Source organism: Hetaerina americana, unplaced genomic scaffold (assembly GCF_022747635.1).
Source record: "Hetaerina americana unplaced genomic scaffold, ioHetAmer1.1.p SCAF_1156, whole genome shotgun sequence".
In the NCBI taxonomy this organism is placed as follows: domain Eukaryota; kingdom Metazoa; phylum Arthropoda; class Insecta; order Odonata; family Calopterygidae; genus Hetaerina; species Hetaerina americana.
In genome coordinates this window covers 20,017-33,686 of record NW_027286244.1, presented here as the reverse complement: position 1 = coordinate 33,686, position 13,670 = coordinate 20,017, and the positions used below count along the sequence as shown (strand labels likewise).

Sequence of the window (13,670 nt, the reverse complement as noted above, 5' to 3'; positions counted from 1 at the left end):
ATCTAGATGCGACCAGCTCTCTTGGGGCAATGCATTGGTGCTGTAGTAACCCGTATCTCTTCCACATTTATCCAAAGTTCGTTTTGAGATGGCAAATTACCTCCGTCTCCCGCCATCATATAGTATGGTCGTGGACGGCCCGATGTATGCAAGCCGTGGGCAAGAAAATAGACGTCGTGTCGCGTCGTTGCAAGTGTTTGCGGGCTTGATATTGCTAAAATAGTTGACTCGAGAGTGTTGGAAAATGCCACGGCCATACCACGCTGAATACACCGGTTCTCGTCCGATCACCGAAGTTAAGCAGCATCGGGCCCGGATAGTACTTGGATGGGTGACCGCCTGGGAACACCGGGTGCCGTTGGCTTTCAATATTTTTTTTCCGAAACGAACGTATTTTGAGGCATTCTCTGATGTTTTTAATTTTTTTCAAATAATTTATTTTGCAATGCCAGACATTGCATGCGTGATTTTGAATTGGTATGTTCCCTTTTGACACCATTCCATTTCATCTAGATGCGACCAGCTCTCTTGGGGCAATGCATTGGTGCTGTAGTAACCCGTATCTCTTCCACATTTATCCAAAGTTCGTTTTGAGATGGCAAATTACCTCCGTCTCCCGCCATCATATAGTATGGTCGTGGACGGCCCGATGTATGCAAGCCGTGGGCAAGAAAATAGACGTCGTGTCGCGTCGTTGCAAGTGTTTGCGGGCTTGATATTGCTAAAATAGTTGACTCGAGAGTGGTGGAAATTGCCAACGGCCATACCACGCTGAATACACCGGTTCTCGTCCGATCACCGAAGTTAAGCAGCATCGGGCCCGGATAGTACTTGGATGGGTGACCGCCTGGGAACACCGGGTGCCGTTGGCTTTCAATATTTTTTTTCCGAAACGAACGTATTTTGAGGCATTCTCTGATGTTTTTAATTTTTTTCAAATAATTTATTTTGCAATGCCAGACATTGCATGCGTGATTTTGAATTGGTATGTTCCCTTTTGACACCATTCCATTTCATCTAGATGCGACCAGCTCTCTTGGGGCAATGCATTGGTGCTGTAGTAACCCGTATCTCTTCCACATTTATCCAAAGTTCGTTTTGAGATGGCAAATTACCTCCGTCTCCCGCCATCATATAGTATGGTCGTGGACGGCCCGATGTATGCAAGCCGTGGGCAAGAAAATAGACGTCGTGTCGCGTCGTTGCAAGTGTTTGCGGGCTTGATATTGCTAAAATAGTTGACTCGAGAGTGGTGGAAATTGCCAACGGCCATACCACGCTGAATACACCGGTTCTCGTCCGATCACCGAAGTTAAGCAGCATCGGGCCCGGATAGTACTTGGATGGGTGACCGCCTGGGAACACCGGGTGCCGTTGGCTTTCAATATTTTTTTTCCGAAACGAACGTATTTTGAGGGATTCTCTGATGTTTTTAATTTTTTTCAAATAATTTATTTTGCAATGCCAGACATTGCATGCGTGATTTTGAATTGGTATGTTCCCTTTTGACACCATTCCATTTCATCTAGATGCGACCAGCTCTCTTGGGGCAATGCATTGGTGCTGTAGTAACCCGTATCTCTTCCACATTTATCCAAAGTTCGTTTTGAGATGGCAAATTACCTCCGTCTCCCGCCATCATATAGTATGGTCGTGGACGGCCCGATGTATGCAAGCCGTGGGCAAGAAAATAGACGTCGTGTCGCGTCGTTGCAAGTGTTTGCGGGCTTGATATTGCTAAAATAGTTGACTCGAGAGTGGTTGAAATTGCCAACGGCCATACCACGCTGAATTCACCGGTTCTCGTCCGATCACCGAAGTTAAGCAGCATCGGGCCCGGATAGTACTTGGATGGGTGACCGCCTGGGAACACCGGGTGCCGTTGGCTTTCAATATTTTTTTTCCGAAACGAACGTATTTTGAGGCATTCTCTGATGTTTTAAATTTTTTTCAAATAATTTATTTTGCAATGCCAGACATTGCATGCGTGATTTTGAATTGGTATGTTCCCTTTTGACACCATTCCATTTCATCTAGATGCGACCAGCTCTCTTGGGGCAATGCATTGGTGCTGTAGTAACCCGTATCTCTTCCACATTTATCCAAAGTTCGTTTTGAGATGGCAAATTACCTCCGTCTCCCGCCATCATATAGTATGGTCGTGGACGGCCCGATGTATGCAAGCCGTGGGCAAGAAAATAGACGTCGTGTCGCGTCGTTGCAAGTGTTTGCGGGCTTGATATTGCTAAAATAGTTGACTCGAGAGTGGTGGAAATTGCCAACGGCCATACCACGCTGAATACACCGGTTCTCGTCCGATCACCGAAGTTAAGCAGCATCGGGCCCGGATAGTACTTGGATGGGTGACCGCCTGGGAACACCGGGTGCCGTTGGCTTTCAATATTTTTTTTCCGAAACGAACGTATTTTGAGGCATTCTCTGATGTTTTAAATTTTTTTCAAACAATTTATTTTGCAATGCCAGACATTGCATGCGTGATTTTGAATTGGTATGTTCCCTTTTGACACCATTCCATTTCATCTAGATGCGACCAGCTCTCTTGGGGCAATGCATTGGTGCTGTAGTAACCCGTATCTCTTCCACATTTATCCAAAGTTCGTTTTGAGATGGCAAATTACCTCCGTCTCCCGCCATCATATAGTATGGTCGTGGACGGCCCGATGTATGCAAGCCGTGGGCAAGAAAATAGACGTCGTGTCGCGTCGTTGCAAGTGTTTGCGGGCTTGATATTGCTAAAATAGTTGACTCGAGAGTGGTGGAAATTGCCAACGGCCATACCACGCTGAATACACCGGTTCTCGTCCGATCACCGAAGTTAAGCAGCATCGGGCCCGGATAGTACTTGGATGGGTGACCGCCTGGGAACACCGGGTGCCGTTGGCTTTCAATATTTTTTTTCCGAAACGAACGTATTTTGAGGCATTCTCTGATGTTTTAAATTTTTTTCAAACAATTTATTTTGCAATGCCAGACATTGCATGCGTGATTTTGAATTGGTATGTTCCCTTTTGACACCATTCCATTTCATCTAGATGCGACCAGCTCTCTTGGGGCAATGCATTGGTGCTGTAGTAACCCGTATCTCTTCCACATTTATCCAAAGTTCGTTTTGAGATGGCAAATTACCTCCGTCTCCCGCCATCATATAGTATGGTCGTGGACGGCCCGATGTATGCAAGCCGTGGGCAAGAAAATAGACGTCGTGTCGCGTCGTTGCAAGTGTTTGCGGGCTTGATATTGCTAAAATAGTTGACTCGAGAGTGTTGGAAAATGCCACGGCCATACCACGCTGAATACACCGGTTCTCGTCCGATCACCGAAGTTAAGCAGCATCGGGCCCGGATAGTACTTGGATGGGTGACCGCCTGGGAACACCGGGTGCCGTTGGCTTTCAATATTTTTTTTCCGAAACGAACGTATTTTGAGGCATTCTCTGATGTTTTTAATTTTTTTCAAATAATTTATTTTGCAATGCCAGACATTGCATGCGTGATTTTGAATTGGTATGTTCCCTTTTGACACCATTCCATTTCATCTAGATGCGACCAGCTCTCTTGGGGCAATGCATTGGTGCTGTAGTAACCCGTATCTCTTCCACATTTATCCAAAGTTCGTTTTGAGATGGCAAATTACCTCCGTCTCCCGCCATCATATAGTATGGTCGTGGACGGCCCGATGTATGCAAGCCGTGGGCAAGAAAATAGACGTCGTGTCGCGTCGTTGCAAGTGTTTGCGGGCTTGATATTGCTAAAATAGTTGACTCGAGAGTGGTGGAAATTGCCAACGGCCATACCACGCTGAATACACCGGTTCTCGTCCGATCACCGAAGTTAAGCAGCATCGGGCCCGGATAGTACTTGGATGGGTGACCGCCTGGGAACACCGGGTGCCGTTGGCTTTCAATATTTTTTTTCCGAAACGAACGTATTTTGAGGCATTCTCTGATGTTTTTAATTTTTTTCAAATAATTTATTTTGCAATGCCAGACATTGCATGCGTGATTTTGAATTGGTATGTTCCCTTTTGACACCATTCCATTTCATCTAGATGCGACCAGCTCTCTTGGGGCAATGCATTGGTGCTGTAGTAACCCGTATCTCTTCCACATTTATCCAAAGTTCGTTTTGAGATGGCAAATTACCTCCGTCTCCCGCCATCATATAGTATGGTCGTGGACGGCCCGATGTATGCAAGCCGTGGGCAAGAAAATAGACGTCGTGTCGCGTCGTTGCAAGTGTTTGCGGGCTTGATATTGCTAAAATAGTTGACTCGAGAGTGGTGGAAATTGCCAACGGCCATACCACGCTGAATACACCGGTTCTCGTCCGATCACCGAAGTTAAGCAGCATCGGGCCCGGATAGTACTTGGATGGGTGACCGCCTGGGAACACCGGGTGCCGTTGGCTTTCAATATTTTTTTTCCGAAACGAACGTATTTTGAGGGATTCTCTGATGTTTTTAATTTTTTTCAAATAATTTATTTTGCAATGCCAGACATTGCATGCGTGATTTTGAATTGGTATGTTCCCTTTTGACACCATTCCATTTCATCTAGATGCGACCAGCTCTCTTGGGGCAATGCATTGGTGCTGTAGTAACCCGTATCTCTTCCACATTTATCCAAAGTTCGTTTTGAGATGGCAAATTACCTCCGTCTCCCGCCATCATATAGTATGGTCGTGGACGGCCCGATGTATGCAAGCCGTGGGCAAGAAAATAGACGTCGTGTCGCGTCGTTGCAAGTGTTTGCGGGCTTGATATTGCTAAAATAGTTGACTCGAGAGTGGTTGAAATTGCCAACGGCCATACCACGCTGAATTCACCGGTTCTCGTCCGATCACCGAAGTTAAGCAGCATCGGGCCCGGATAGTACTTGGATGGGTGACCGCCTGGGAACACCGGGTGCCGTTGGCTTTCAATATTTTTTTTCCGAAACGAACGTATTTTGAGGCATTCTCTGATGTTTTAAATTTTTTTCAAATAATTTATTTTGCAATGCCAGACATTGCATGCGTGATTTTGAATTGGTATGTTCCCTTTTGACACCATTCCATTTCATCTAGATGCGACCAGCTCTCTTGGGGCAATGCATTGGTGCTGTAGTAACCCGTATCTCTTCCACATTTATCCAAAGTTCGTTTTGAGATGGCAAATTACCTCCGTCTCCCGCCATCATATAGTATGGTCGTGGACGGCCCGATGTATGCAAGCCGTGGGCAAGAAAATAGACGTCGTGTCGCGTCGTTGCAAGTGTTTGCGGGCTTGATATTGCTAAAATAGTTGACTCGAGAGTGTTGGAAAATGCCACGGCCATACCACGCTGAATACACCGGTTCTCGTCCGATCACCGAAGTTAAGCAGCATCGGGCCCGGATAGTACTTGGATGGGTGACCGCCTGGGAACACCGGGTGCCGTTGGCTTTCAATATTTTTTTTCCGAAACGAACGTATTTTGAGGCATTCTCTGATGTTTTTAATTTTTTTCAAATAATTTATTTTGCAATGCCAGACATTGCATGCGTGATTTTGAATTGGTATGTTCCCTTTTGACACCATTCCATTTCATCTAGATGCGACCAGCTCTCTTGGGGCAATGCATTGGTGCTGTAGTAACCCGTATCTCTTCCACATTTATCCAAAGTTCGTTTTGAGATGGCAAATTACCTCCGTCTCCCGCCATCATATAGTATGGTCGTGGACGGCCCGATGTATGCAAGCCGTGGGCAAGAAAATAGACGTCGTGTCGCGTCGTTGCAAGTGTTTGCGGGCTTGATATTGCTAAAATAGTTGACTCGAGAGTGGTGGAAATTGCCAACGGCCATACCACGCTGAATACACCGGTTCTCGTCCGATCACCGAAGTTAAGCAGCATCGGGCCCGGATAGTACTTGGATGGGTGACCGCCTGGGAACACCGGGTGCCGTTGGCTTTCAATATTTTTTTTCCGAAACGAACGTATTTTGAGGCATTCTCTGATGTTTTTAATTTTTTTCAAATAATTTATTTTGCAATGCCAGACATTGCATGCGTGATTTTGAATTGGTATGTTCCCTTTTGACACCATTCCATTTCATCTAGATGCGACCAGCTCTCTTGGGGCAATGCATTGGTGCTGTAGTAACCCGTATCTCTTCCACATTTATCCAAAGTTCGTTTTGAGATGGCAAATTACCTCCGTCTCCCGCCATCATATAGTATGGTCGTGGACGGCCCGATGTATGCAAGCCGTGGGCAAGAAAATAGACGTCGTGTCGCGTCGTTGCAAGTGTTTGCGGGCTTGATATTGCTAAAATAGTTGACTCGAGAGTGGTGGAAATTGCCAACGGCCATACCACGCTGAATACACCGGTTCTCGTCCGATCACCGAAGTTAAGCAGCATCGGGCCCGGATAGTACTTGGATGGGTGACCGCCTGGGAACACCGGGTGCCGTTGGCTTTCAATATTTTTTTTCCGAAACGAACGTATTTTGAGGCATTCTCTGATGTTTTTAATTTTTTTCAAATAATTTATTTTGCAATGCCAGACATTGCATGCGTGATTTTGAATTGGTATGTTCCCTTTTGACACCATTCCATTTCATCTAGATGCGACCAGCTCTCTTGGGGCAATGCATTGGTGCTGTAGTAACCCGTATCTCTTCCACATTTATCCAAAGTTCGTTTTGAGATGGCAAATTACCTCCGTCTCCCGCCATCATATAGTATGGTCGTGGACGGCCCGATGTATGCAAGCCGTGGGCAAGAAAATAGACGTCGTGTCGCGTCGTTGCAAGTGTTTGCGGGCTTGATATTGCTAAAATAGTTGACTCGAGAGTGGTGGAAATTGCCAACGGCCATACCACGCTGAATACACCGGTTCTCGTCCGATCACCGAAGTTAAGCAGCATCGGGCCCGGATAGTACTTGGATGGGTGACCGCCTGGGAACACCGGGTGCCGTTGGCTTTCAATATTTTTTTTCCGAAACGAACGTATTTTGAGGGATTCTCTGATGTTTTTAATTTTTTTCAAATAATTTATTTTGCAATGCCAGACATTGCATGCGTGATTTTGAATTGGTATGTTCCCTTTTGACACCATTCCATTTCATCTAGATGCGACCAGCTCTCTTGGGGCAATGCATTGGTGCTGTAGTAACCCGTATCTCTTCCACATTTATCCAAAGTTCGTTTTGAGATGGCAAATTACCTCCGTCTCCCGCCATCATATAGTATGGTCGTGGACGGCCCGATGTATGCAAGCCGTGGGCAAGAAAATAGACGTCGTGTCGCGTCGTTGCAAGTGTTTGCGGGCTTGATATTGCTAAAATAGTTGACTCGAGAGTGGTGGAAATTGCCAACGGCCATACCACGCTGAATACACCGGTTCTCGTCCGATCACCGAAGTTAAGCAGCATCGGGCCCGGATAGTACTTGGATGGGTGACCGCCTGGGAACACCGGGTGCCGTTGGCTTTCAATATTTTTTTTCCGAAACGAACGTATTTTGAGGCATTCTCTGATGTTTTTAATTTTTTTCAAATAATTTATTTTGCAATGCCAGACATTGCATGCGTGATTTTGAATTGGTATGTTCCCTTTTGACACCATTCCATTTCATCTAGATGCGACCAGCTCTCTTGGGGCAATGCATTGGTGCTGTAGTAACCCGTATCTCTTCCACATTTATCCAAAGTTCGTTTTGAGATGGCAAATTACCTCCGTCTCCCGCCATCATATGGTATGGTCGTGGACGGCCCGATGTATGCAAGCCGTGGGCAAGAAAATAGACGTCGTGTCGCGTCGTTGCAAGTGTTTGCGGGCTTGATATTGCTAAAATAGTTGACTCGAGAGTGGTGGAAATTGCCAACGGCCATACCACGCTGAATACACCGGTTCTCGTCCGATCACCGAAGTTAAGCAGCATCGGGCCCGGATAGTACTTGGATGGGTGACCGCCTGGGAACACCGGGTGCCGTTGGCTTTCAATATTTTTTTTCCGAAACGAACGTATTTTGAGGCATTCTCTGATGTTTTTAATTTTTTTCAAATAATTTATTTTGCAATGCCAGACATTGCATGCGTGATTTTGAATTGGTATGTTCCCTTTTGACACCATTCCATTTCATCTAGATGCGACCAGCTCTCTTGGGGCAATGCATTGGTGCTGTAGTAACCCGTATCTCTTCCACATTTATCCAAAGTTCGTTTTGAGATGGCAAATTACCTCCGTCTCCCGCCATCATATAGTATGGTCGTGGACGGCCCGATGTATGCAAGCCGTGGGCAAGAAAATAGACGTCGTGTCGCGTCGTTGCAAGTGTTTGCGGGCTTGATATTGCTAAAATAGTTGACTCGAGAGTGGTGGAAATTGCCAACGGCCATACCACGCTGAATACACCGGTTCTCGTCCGATCACCGAAGTTAAGCAGCATCGGGCCCGGATAGTACTTGGATGGGTGACCGCCTGGGAACACCGGGTGCCGTTGGCTTTCAATATTTTTTTTCCGAAACGAACGTATTTTGAGGGATTCTCTGATGTTTTTAATTTTTTTCAAATAATTTATTTTGCAATGCCAGACATTGCATGCGTGATTTTGAATTGGTATGTTCCCTTTTGACACCATTCCATTTCATCTAGATGCGACCAGCTCTCTTGGGGCAATGCATTGGTGCTGTAGTAACCCGTATCTCTTCCACATTTATCCAAAGTTCGTTTTGAGATGGCAAATTACCTCCGTCTCCCGCCATCATATAGTATGGTCGTGGACGGCCCGATGTATGCAAGCCGTGGGCAAGAAAATAGACGTCGTGTCGCGTCGTTGCAAGTGTTTGCGGGCTTGATATTGCTAAAATAGTTGACTCGAGAGTGGTTGAAATTGCCAACGGCCATACCACGCTGAATTCACCGGTTCTCGTCCGATCACCGAAGTTAAGCAGCATCGGGCCCGGATAGTACTTGGATGGGTGACCGCCTGGGAACACCGGGTGCCGTTGGCTTTCAATATTTTTTTTCCGAAACGAACGTATTTTGAGGCATTCTCTGATGTTTTAAATTTTTTTCAAATAATTTATTTTGCAATGCCAGACATTGCATGCGTGATTTTGAATTGGTATGTTCCCTTTTGACACCATTCCATTTCATCTAGATGCGACCAGCTCTCTTGGGGCAATGCATTGGTGCTGTAGTAACCCGTATCTCTTCCACATTTATCCAAAGTTCGTTTTGAGATGGCAAATTACCTCCGTCTCCCGCCATCATATAGTATGGTCGTGGACGGCCCGATGTATGCAAGCCGTGGGCAAGAAAATAGACGTCGTGTCGCGTCGTTGCAAGTGTTTGCGGGCTTGATATTGCTAAAATAGTTGACTCGAGAGTGTTGGAAAATGCCACGGCCATACCACGCTGAATACACCGGTTCTCGTCCGATCACCGAAGTTAAGCAGCATCGGGCCCGGATAGTACTTGGATGGGTGACCGCCTGGGAACACCGGGTGCCGTTGGCTTTCAATATTTTTTTTCCGAAACGAACGTATTTTGAGGCATTCTCTGATGTTTTTAATTTTTTTCAAATAATTTATTTTGCAATGCCAGACATTGCATGCGTGATTTTGAATTGGTATGTTCCCTTTTGACACCATTCCATTTCATCTAGATGCGACCAGCTCTCTTGGGGCAATGCATTGGTGCTGTAGTAACCCGTATCTCTTCCACATTTATCCAAAGTTCGTTTTGAGATGGCAAATTACCTCCGTCTCCCGCCATCATATAGTATGGTCGTGGACGGCCCGATGTATGCAAGCCGTGGGCAAGAAAATAGACGTCGTGTCGCGTCGTTGCAAGTGTTTGCGGGCTTGATATTGCTAAAATAGTTGACTCGAGAGTGGTGGAAATTGCCAACGGCCATACCACGCTGAATACACCGGTTCTCGTCCGATCACCGAAGTTAAGCAGCATCGGGCCCGGATAGTACTTGGATGGGTGACCGCCTGGGAACACCGGGTGCCGTTGGCTTTCAATATTTTTTTTCCGAAACGAACGTATTTTGAGGCATTCTCTGATGTTTTTAATTTTTTTCAAATAATTTATTTTGCAATGCCAGACATTGCATGCGTGATTTTGAATTGGTATGTTCCCTTTTGACACCATTCCATTTCATCTAGATGCGACCAGCTCTCTTGGGGCAATGCATTGGTGCTGTAGTAACCCGTATCTCTTCCACATTTATCCAAAGTTCGTTTTGAGATGGCAAATTACCTCCGTCTCCCGCCATCATATGGTATGGTCGTGGACGGCCCGATGTATGCAAGCCGTGGGCAAGAAAATAGACGTCGTGTCGCGTCGTTGCAAGTGTTTGCGGGCTTGATATTGCTAAAATAGTTGACTCGAGAGTGGTGGAAATTGCCAACGGCCATACCACGCTGAATACACCGGTTCTCGTCCGATCACCGAAGTTAAGCAGCATCGGGCCCGGATAGTACTTGGATGGGTGACCGCCTGGGAACACCGGGTGCCGTTGGCTTTCAATATTTTTTTTCCGAAACGAACGTATTTTGAGGCATTCTCTGATGTTTTTAATTTTTTTCAAATAATTTATTTTGCAATGCCAGACATTGCATGCGTGATTTTGAATTGGTATGTTCCCTTTTGACACCATTCCATTTCATCTAGATGCGACCAGCTCTCTTGGGGCAATGCATTGGTGCTGTAGTAACCCGTATCTCTTCCACATTTATCCAAAGTTCGTTTTGAGATGGCAAATTACCTCCGTCTCCCGCCATCATATAGTATGGTCGTGGACGGCCCGATGTATGCAAGCCGTGGGCAAGAAAATAGACGTCGTGTCGCGTCGTTGCAAGTGTTTGCGGGCTTGATATTGCTAAAATAGTTGACTCGAGAGTGGTGGAAATTGCCAACGGCCACGGCCATACCACGCTGAATACACCGGTTCTCGTCCGATCACCGAAGTTAAGCAGCATCGGGCCCGGATAGTACTTGGATGGGTGACCGCCTGGGAACACCGGGTGCCGTTGGCTTTCAATATTTTTTTGCCAACGGCCATACCACGCTGAATACACCGGTTCTCGTCCGATCACCGAAGTTAAGCAGCATCGGGCCCGGATAGTACTTGGATGGGTGACCGCCTGGGAACACCGGGTGCCGTTGGCTTTCAATATTTTTTTTTGCCAACGGCCATACCACGCTGAATACACCGGTTCTCGTCCGATCACCGAAGTTAAGCAGCATCGGGCCCGGATAGTACTTGGATGGGTGACCGCCTGGGAACACCGGGTGCCGTTGGCTTTCAATATTTTTTTGCCAACGGCCATACCACGCTGAATACACCGGTTCTCGTCCGATCACCGAAGTTAAGCAGCATCGGGCCCGGATAGTACTTGGATGGGTGACCGCCTGGGAACACCGGGTGCCGTTGGCTTTCAATATTTTTTTCGCCAACGGCCATACCACGCTGAATACACCGGTTCTCGTCCGATCACCGAAGTTAAGCAGCATCGGGCCCGGATAGTACTTGGATGGGTGACCGCCTGGGAACACCGGGTGCCGTTGGCTTTCAATATTTTTGCCAACGGCCATACCACGCTGAATACACCGGTTCTCGTCCGATCACCGAAGTTAAGCAGCATCGGGCCCGGATAGTACTTGGATGGGTGACCGCCTGGGAACACCGGGTGCCGTTGGCTTTCAATATTTTTTTTGCCAACGGCCATACCACGCTGAATACACCGGTTCTCGTCCGATCACCGAAGTTAAGCAGCATCGGGCCCGGATAGTACTTGGATGGGTGACCGCCTGGGAACACCGGGTGCCGTTGGCTTTCAATATTTTTTAAGAAACCCAGTAGCCTGGGGGATAAGAGGCGAAATACAGAAGCGAGACTATAGCCCATGTTACAACGATTTATGCGCCAACGGCCATACCACGCTGAATACACCGGTTCTCGTCCGATCACCGAAGTTAAGCAGCATCGGGCCCGGATAGTACTTGGATGGGTGACCGCCTGGGAACACCGGGTGCCGTTGGCTTTCAATATTTTTTTTCCGAAACGAACGTATTTTGAGGCATTCTCTGATGTTTTAAATTTTTTTCAAATAATTTATTTTGCAATGCCAGACATTGCATGCGTGATTTTGAATTGGTATGTTCCCTTTTGACACCATTCCATTTCATCTAGATGCGACCAGCTCTCTTGGGGCAATGCATTGGTGCTGTAGTAACCCGTATCTCTTCCACATTTATCCAAAGTTCGTTTTGAGATGGCAAATTACCTCCGTCTCCCGCCATCATATAGTATGGTCGTGGACGGCCCGATGTATGCAAGCCGTGGGCAAGAAAATAGACGTCGTGTCGCGTCGTTGCAAGTGTTTGCGGGCTTGATATTGCTAAAATAGTTGACTCGAGAGTGTTGGAAAATGCCACGGCCATACCACGCTGAATACACCGGTTCTCGTCCGATCACCGAAGTTAAGCAGCATCGGGCCCGGATAGTACTTGGATGGGTGACCGCCTGGGAACACCGGGTGCCGTTGGCTTTCAATATTTTTTTTCCGAAACGAACGTATTTTGAGGCATTCTCTGATGTTTTTAATTTTTTTCAAATAATTTATTTTGCAATGCCAGACATTGCATGCGTGATTTTGAATTGGTATGTTCCCTTTTGACACCATTCCATTTCATCTAGATGCGACCAGCTCTCTTGGGGCAATGCATTGGTGCTGTAGTAACCCGTATCTCTTCCACATTTATCCAAAGTTCGTTTTGAGATGGCAAATTACCTCCGTCTCCCGCCATCATATAGTATGGTCGTGGACGGCCCGATGTATGCAAGCCGTGGGCAAGAAAATAGACGTCGTGTCGCGTCGTCGCAAGTGTTTGCGGGCTTGATATTGCTAAAATAGTTGACTCGAGAGTGGTGGAAATTGCCAACGGCCATACCACGCTGAATACACCGGTTCTCGTCCGATCACCGAAGTTAAGCAGCATCGGGCCCGGATAGTACTTGGATGGGTGACCGCCTGGGAACACCGGGTGCCGTTGGCTTTCAATATTTTTTTTCCGAAACGAACGTATTTTGAGGCATTCTCTGATGTTTTTAATTTTTTTCAAATAATTTATTTTGCAATGCCAGACATTGCATGCGTGATTTTGAATTGGTATGTTCCCTTTTGACACCATTCCATTTCATCTAGATGCGACCAGCTCTCTTGGGGCAATGCATTGGTGCTGTAGTAACCCGTATCTCTTCCACATTTATCCAAAGTTCGTTTTGAGATGGCAAATTACCTCCGTCTCCCGCCATCATATGGTATGGTCGTGGACGGCCCGATGTATGCAAGCCGTGGGCAAGAAAATAGACGTCGTGTCGCGTCGTTGCAAGTGTTTGCGGGCTTGATATTGCTAAAATAGTTGACTCGAGAGTGGTGGAAATTGCCAACGGCCATACCACGCTGAATACACCGGTTCTCGTCCGATCACCGAAGTTAAGCAGCATCGGGCCCGGATAGTACTTGGATGGGTGACCGCCTGGGAACACCGGGTGCCGTTGGCTTTCAATATTTTTTTTCCGAAACGAACGTATTTTGAGGCATTCTCTGATGTTTTTAATTTTTTTCAAATAATTTATTTTGCAATGCCAGACATTGCATGCGTGAT

General features: G+C 46.7%; 32 non-coding genes across 32 annotated transcripts; all 32 read left to right on the top strand.

The window, feature by feature from the left end:
• The first annotated feature begins 246 nt into the window (after positions 1 to 246).
• On the top strand, positions 247 to 364 carry LOC139685508 (5S ribosomal RNA). The gene has a single exon (XR_011700129.1). It is a non-coding gene; the product is annotated as a 5S ribosomal RNA (ribosomal RNA).
• Positions 365 to 753: 389 nt separating this feature from the next.
• Positions 754 to 872, top strand: LOC139685553 (5S ribosomal RNA). The gene has a single exon (XR_011700171.1). It is a non-coding gene; the product is annotated as a 5S ribosomal RNA (ribosomal RNA).
• Positions 873 to 1,261: 389 nt separating this feature from the next.
• Positions 1,262 to 1,380, top strand: LOC139685552 (5S ribosomal RNA). The gene has a single exon (XR_011700170.1). It is a non-coding gene; the product is annotated as a 5S ribosomal RNA (ribosomal RNA).
• Positions 1,381 to 1,769: 389 nt separating this feature from the next.
• Positions 1,770 to 1,888, top strand: LOC139685494 (5S ribosomal RNA). Its single transcript, XR_011700116.1, has one exon. It is a non-coding gene; the product is annotated as a 5S ribosomal RNA (ribosomal RNA).
• Positions 1,889 to 2,277: 389 nt separating this feature from the next.
• LOC139685551 (5S ribosomal RNA) lies at positions 2,278 to 2,396 on the top strand. Its single transcript, XR_011700169.1, has one exon. It is a non-coding gene; the product is annotated as a 5S ribosomal RNA (ribosomal RNA).
• A 389-nt stretch (positions 2,397 to 2,785) lies between these two features.
• Positions 2,786 to 2,904, top strand: LOC139685549 (5S ribosomal RNA). Its single transcript, XR_011700168.1, has one exon. It is a non-coding gene; the product is annotated as a 5S ribosomal RNA (ribosomal RNA).
• Positions 2,905 to 3,293: 389 nt separating this feature from the next.
• LOC139685506 (5S ribosomal RNA) lies at positions 3,294 to 3,411 on the top strand. Its single transcript, XR_011700128.1, has one exon. It is a non-coding gene; the product is annotated as a 5S ribosomal RNA (ribosomal RNA).
• Positions 3,412 to 3,800: 389 nt separating this feature from the next.
• Positions 3,801 to 3,919, top strand: LOC139685548 (5S ribosomal RNA). Its single transcript, XR_011700167.1, has one exon. It is a non-coding gene; the product is annotated as a 5S ribosomal RNA (ribosomal RNA).
• A 389-nt stretch (positions 3,920 to 4,308) lies between these two features.
• Positions 4,309 to 4,427, top strand: LOC139685547 (5S ribosomal RNA). Its single transcript, XR_011700166.1, has one exon. It is a non-coding gene; the product is annotated as a 5S ribosomal RNA (ribosomal RNA).
• Positions 4,428 to 4,816: 389 nt separating this feature from the next.
• Positions 4,817 to 4,935, top strand: LOC139685493 (5S ribosomal RNA). The gene has a single exon (XR_011700115.1). It is a non-coding gene; the product is annotated as a 5S ribosomal RNA (ribosomal RNA).
• A 389-nt stretch (positions 4,936 to 5,324) lies between these two features.
• On the top strand, positions 5,325 to 5,442 carry LOC139685505 (5S ribosomal RNA). Its single transcript, XR_011700127.1, has one exon. It is a non-coding gene; the product is annotated as a 5S ribosomal RNA (ribosomal RNA).
• A 389-nt stretch (positions 5,443 to 5,831) lies between these two features.
• LOC139685546 (5S ribosomal RNA) lies at positions 5,832 to 5,950 on the top strand. The gene has a single exon (XR_011700165.1). It is a non-coding gene; the product is annotated as a 5S ribosomal RNA (ribosomal RNA).
• A 389-nt stretch (positions 5,951 to 6,339) lies between these two features.
• LOC139685545 (5S ribosomal RNA) lies at positions 6,340 to 6,458 on the top strand. Its single transcript, XR_011700164.1, has one exon. It is a non-coding gene; the product is annotated as a 5S ribosomal RNA (ribosomal RNA).
• Positions 6,459 to 6,847: 389 nt separating this feature from the next.
• LOC139685544 (5S ribosomal RNA) lies at positions 6,848 to 6,966 on the top strand. The gene has a single exon (XR_011700163.1). It is a non-coding gene; the product is annotated as a 5S ribosomal RNA (ribosomal RNA).
• A 389-nt stretch (positions 6,967 to 7,355) lies between these two features.
• On the top strand, positions 7,356 to 7,474 carry LOC139685542 (5S ribosomal RNA). Its single transcript, XR_011700161.1, has one exon. It is a non-coding gene; the product is annotated as a 5S ribosomal RNA (ribosomal RNA).
• A 389-nt stretch (positions 7,475 to 7,863) lies between these two features.
• On the top strand, positions 7,864 to 7,982 carry LOC139685541 (5S ribosomal RNA). The gene has a single exon (XR_011700160.1). It is a non-coding gene; the product is annotated as a 5S ribosomal RNA (ribosomal RNA).
• A 389-nt stretch (positions 7,983 to 8,371) lies between these two features.
• Positions 8,372 to 8,490, top strand: LOC139685540 (5S ribosomal RNA). The gene has a single exon (XR_011700159.1). It is a non-coding gene; the product is annotated as a 5S ribosomal RNA (ribosomal RNA).
• A 389-nt stretch (positions 8,491 to 8,879) lies between these two features.
• Positions 8,880 to 8,998, top strand: LOC139685492 (5S ribosomal RNA). Its single transcript, XR_011700114.1, has one exon. It is a non-coding gene; the product is annotated as a 5S ribosomal RNA (ribosomal RNA).
• A 389-nt stretch (positions 8,999 to 9,387) lies between these two features.
• On the top strand, positions 9,388 to 9,505 carry LOC139685504 (5S ribosomal RNA). Its single transcript, XR_011700126.1, has one exon. It is a non-coding gene; the product is annotated as a 5S ribosomal RNA (ribosomal RNA).
• Positions 9,506 to 9,894: 389 nt separating this feature from the next.
• On the top strand, positions 9,895 to 10,013 carry LOC139685539 (5S ribosomal RNA). The gene has a single exon (XR_011700158.1). It is a non-coding gene; the product is annotated as a 5S ribosomal RNA (ribosomal RNA).
• A 389-nt stretch (positions 10,014 to 10,402) lies between these two features.
• Positions 10,403 to 10,521, top strand: LOC139685538 (5S ribosomal RNA). Its single transcript, XR_011700157.1, has one exon. It is a non-coding gene; the product is annotated as a 5S ribosomal RNA (ribosomal RNA).
• Positions 10,522 to 10,916: 395 nt separating this feature from the next.
• Positions 10,917 to 11,035, top strand: LOC139685496 (5S ribosomal RNA). Its single transcript, XR_011700118.1, has one exon. It is a non-coding gene; the product is annotated as a 5S ribosomal RNA (ribosomal RNA).
• A 14-nt stretch (positions 11,036 to 11,049) lies between these two features.
• Positions 11,050 to 11,168, top strand: LOC139685537 (5S ribosomal RNA). Its single transcript, XR_011700156.1, has one exon. It is a non-coding gene; the product is annotated as a 5S ribosomal RNA (ribosomal RNA).
• A 16-nt stretch (positions 11,169 to 11,184) lies between these two features.
• On the top strand, positions 11,185 to 11,303 carry LOC139685536 (5S ribosomal RNA). The gene has a single exon (XR_011700155.1). It is a non-coding gene; the product is annotated as a 5S ribosomal RNA (ribosomal RNA).
• A 14-nt stretch (positions 11,304 to 11,317) lies between these two features.
• Positions 11,318 to 11,436, top strand: LOC139685535 (5S ribosomal RNA). Its single transcript, XR_011700154.1, has one exon. It is a non-coding gene; the product is annotated as a 5S ribosomal RNA (ribosomal RNA).
• Positions 11,437 to 11,451: 15 nt separating this feature from the next.
• Positions 11,452 to 11,570, top strand: LOC139685533 (5S ribosomal RNA). Its single transcript, XR_011700153.1, has one exon. It is a non-coding gene; the product is annotated as a 5S ribosomal RNA (ribosomal RNA).
• A 12-nt stretch (positions 11,571 to 11,582) lies between these two features.
• LOC139685532 (5S ribosomal RNA) lies at positions 11,583 to 11,701 on the top strand. The gene has a single exon (XR_011700152.1). It is a non-coding gene; the product is annotated as a 5S ribosomal RNA (ribosomal RNA).
• Positions 11,702 to 11,716: 15 nt separating this feature from the next.
• LOC139685530 (5S ribosomal RNA) lies at positions 11,717 to 11,835 on the top strand. The gene has a single exon (XR_011700150.1). It is a non-coding gene; the product is annotated as a 5S ribosomal RNA (ribosomal RNA).
• Positions 11,836 to 11,924: 89 nt separating this feature from the next.
• LOC139685529 (5S ribosomal RNA) lies at positions 11,925 to 12,043 on the top strand. Its single transcript, XR_011700149.1, has one exon. It is a non-coding gene; the product is annotated as a 5S ribosomal RNA (ribosomal RNA).
• A 389-nt stretch (positions 12,044 to 12,432) lies between these two features.
• Positions 12,433 to 12,550, top strand: LOC139685503 (5S ribosomal RNA). Its single transcript, XR_011700125.1, has one exon. It is a non-coding gene; the product is annotated as a 5S ribosomal RNA (ribosomal RNA).
• A 389-nt stretch (positions 12,551 to 12,939) lies between these two features.
• LOC139685528 (5S ribosomal RNA) lies at positions 12,940 to 13,058 on the top strand. The gene has a single exon (XR_011700147.1). It is a non-coding gene; the product is annotated as a 5S ribosomal RNA (ribosomal RNA).
• A 389-nt stretch (positions 13,059 to 13,447) lies between these two features.
• On the top strand, positions 13,448 to 13,566 carry LOC139685527 (5S ribosomal RNA). The gene has a single exon (XR_011700146.1). It is a non-coding gene; the product is annotated as a 5S ribosomal RNA (ribosomal RNA).
• The last annotated feature ends 104 nt before the right edge of the window (positions 13,567 to 13,670 follow it).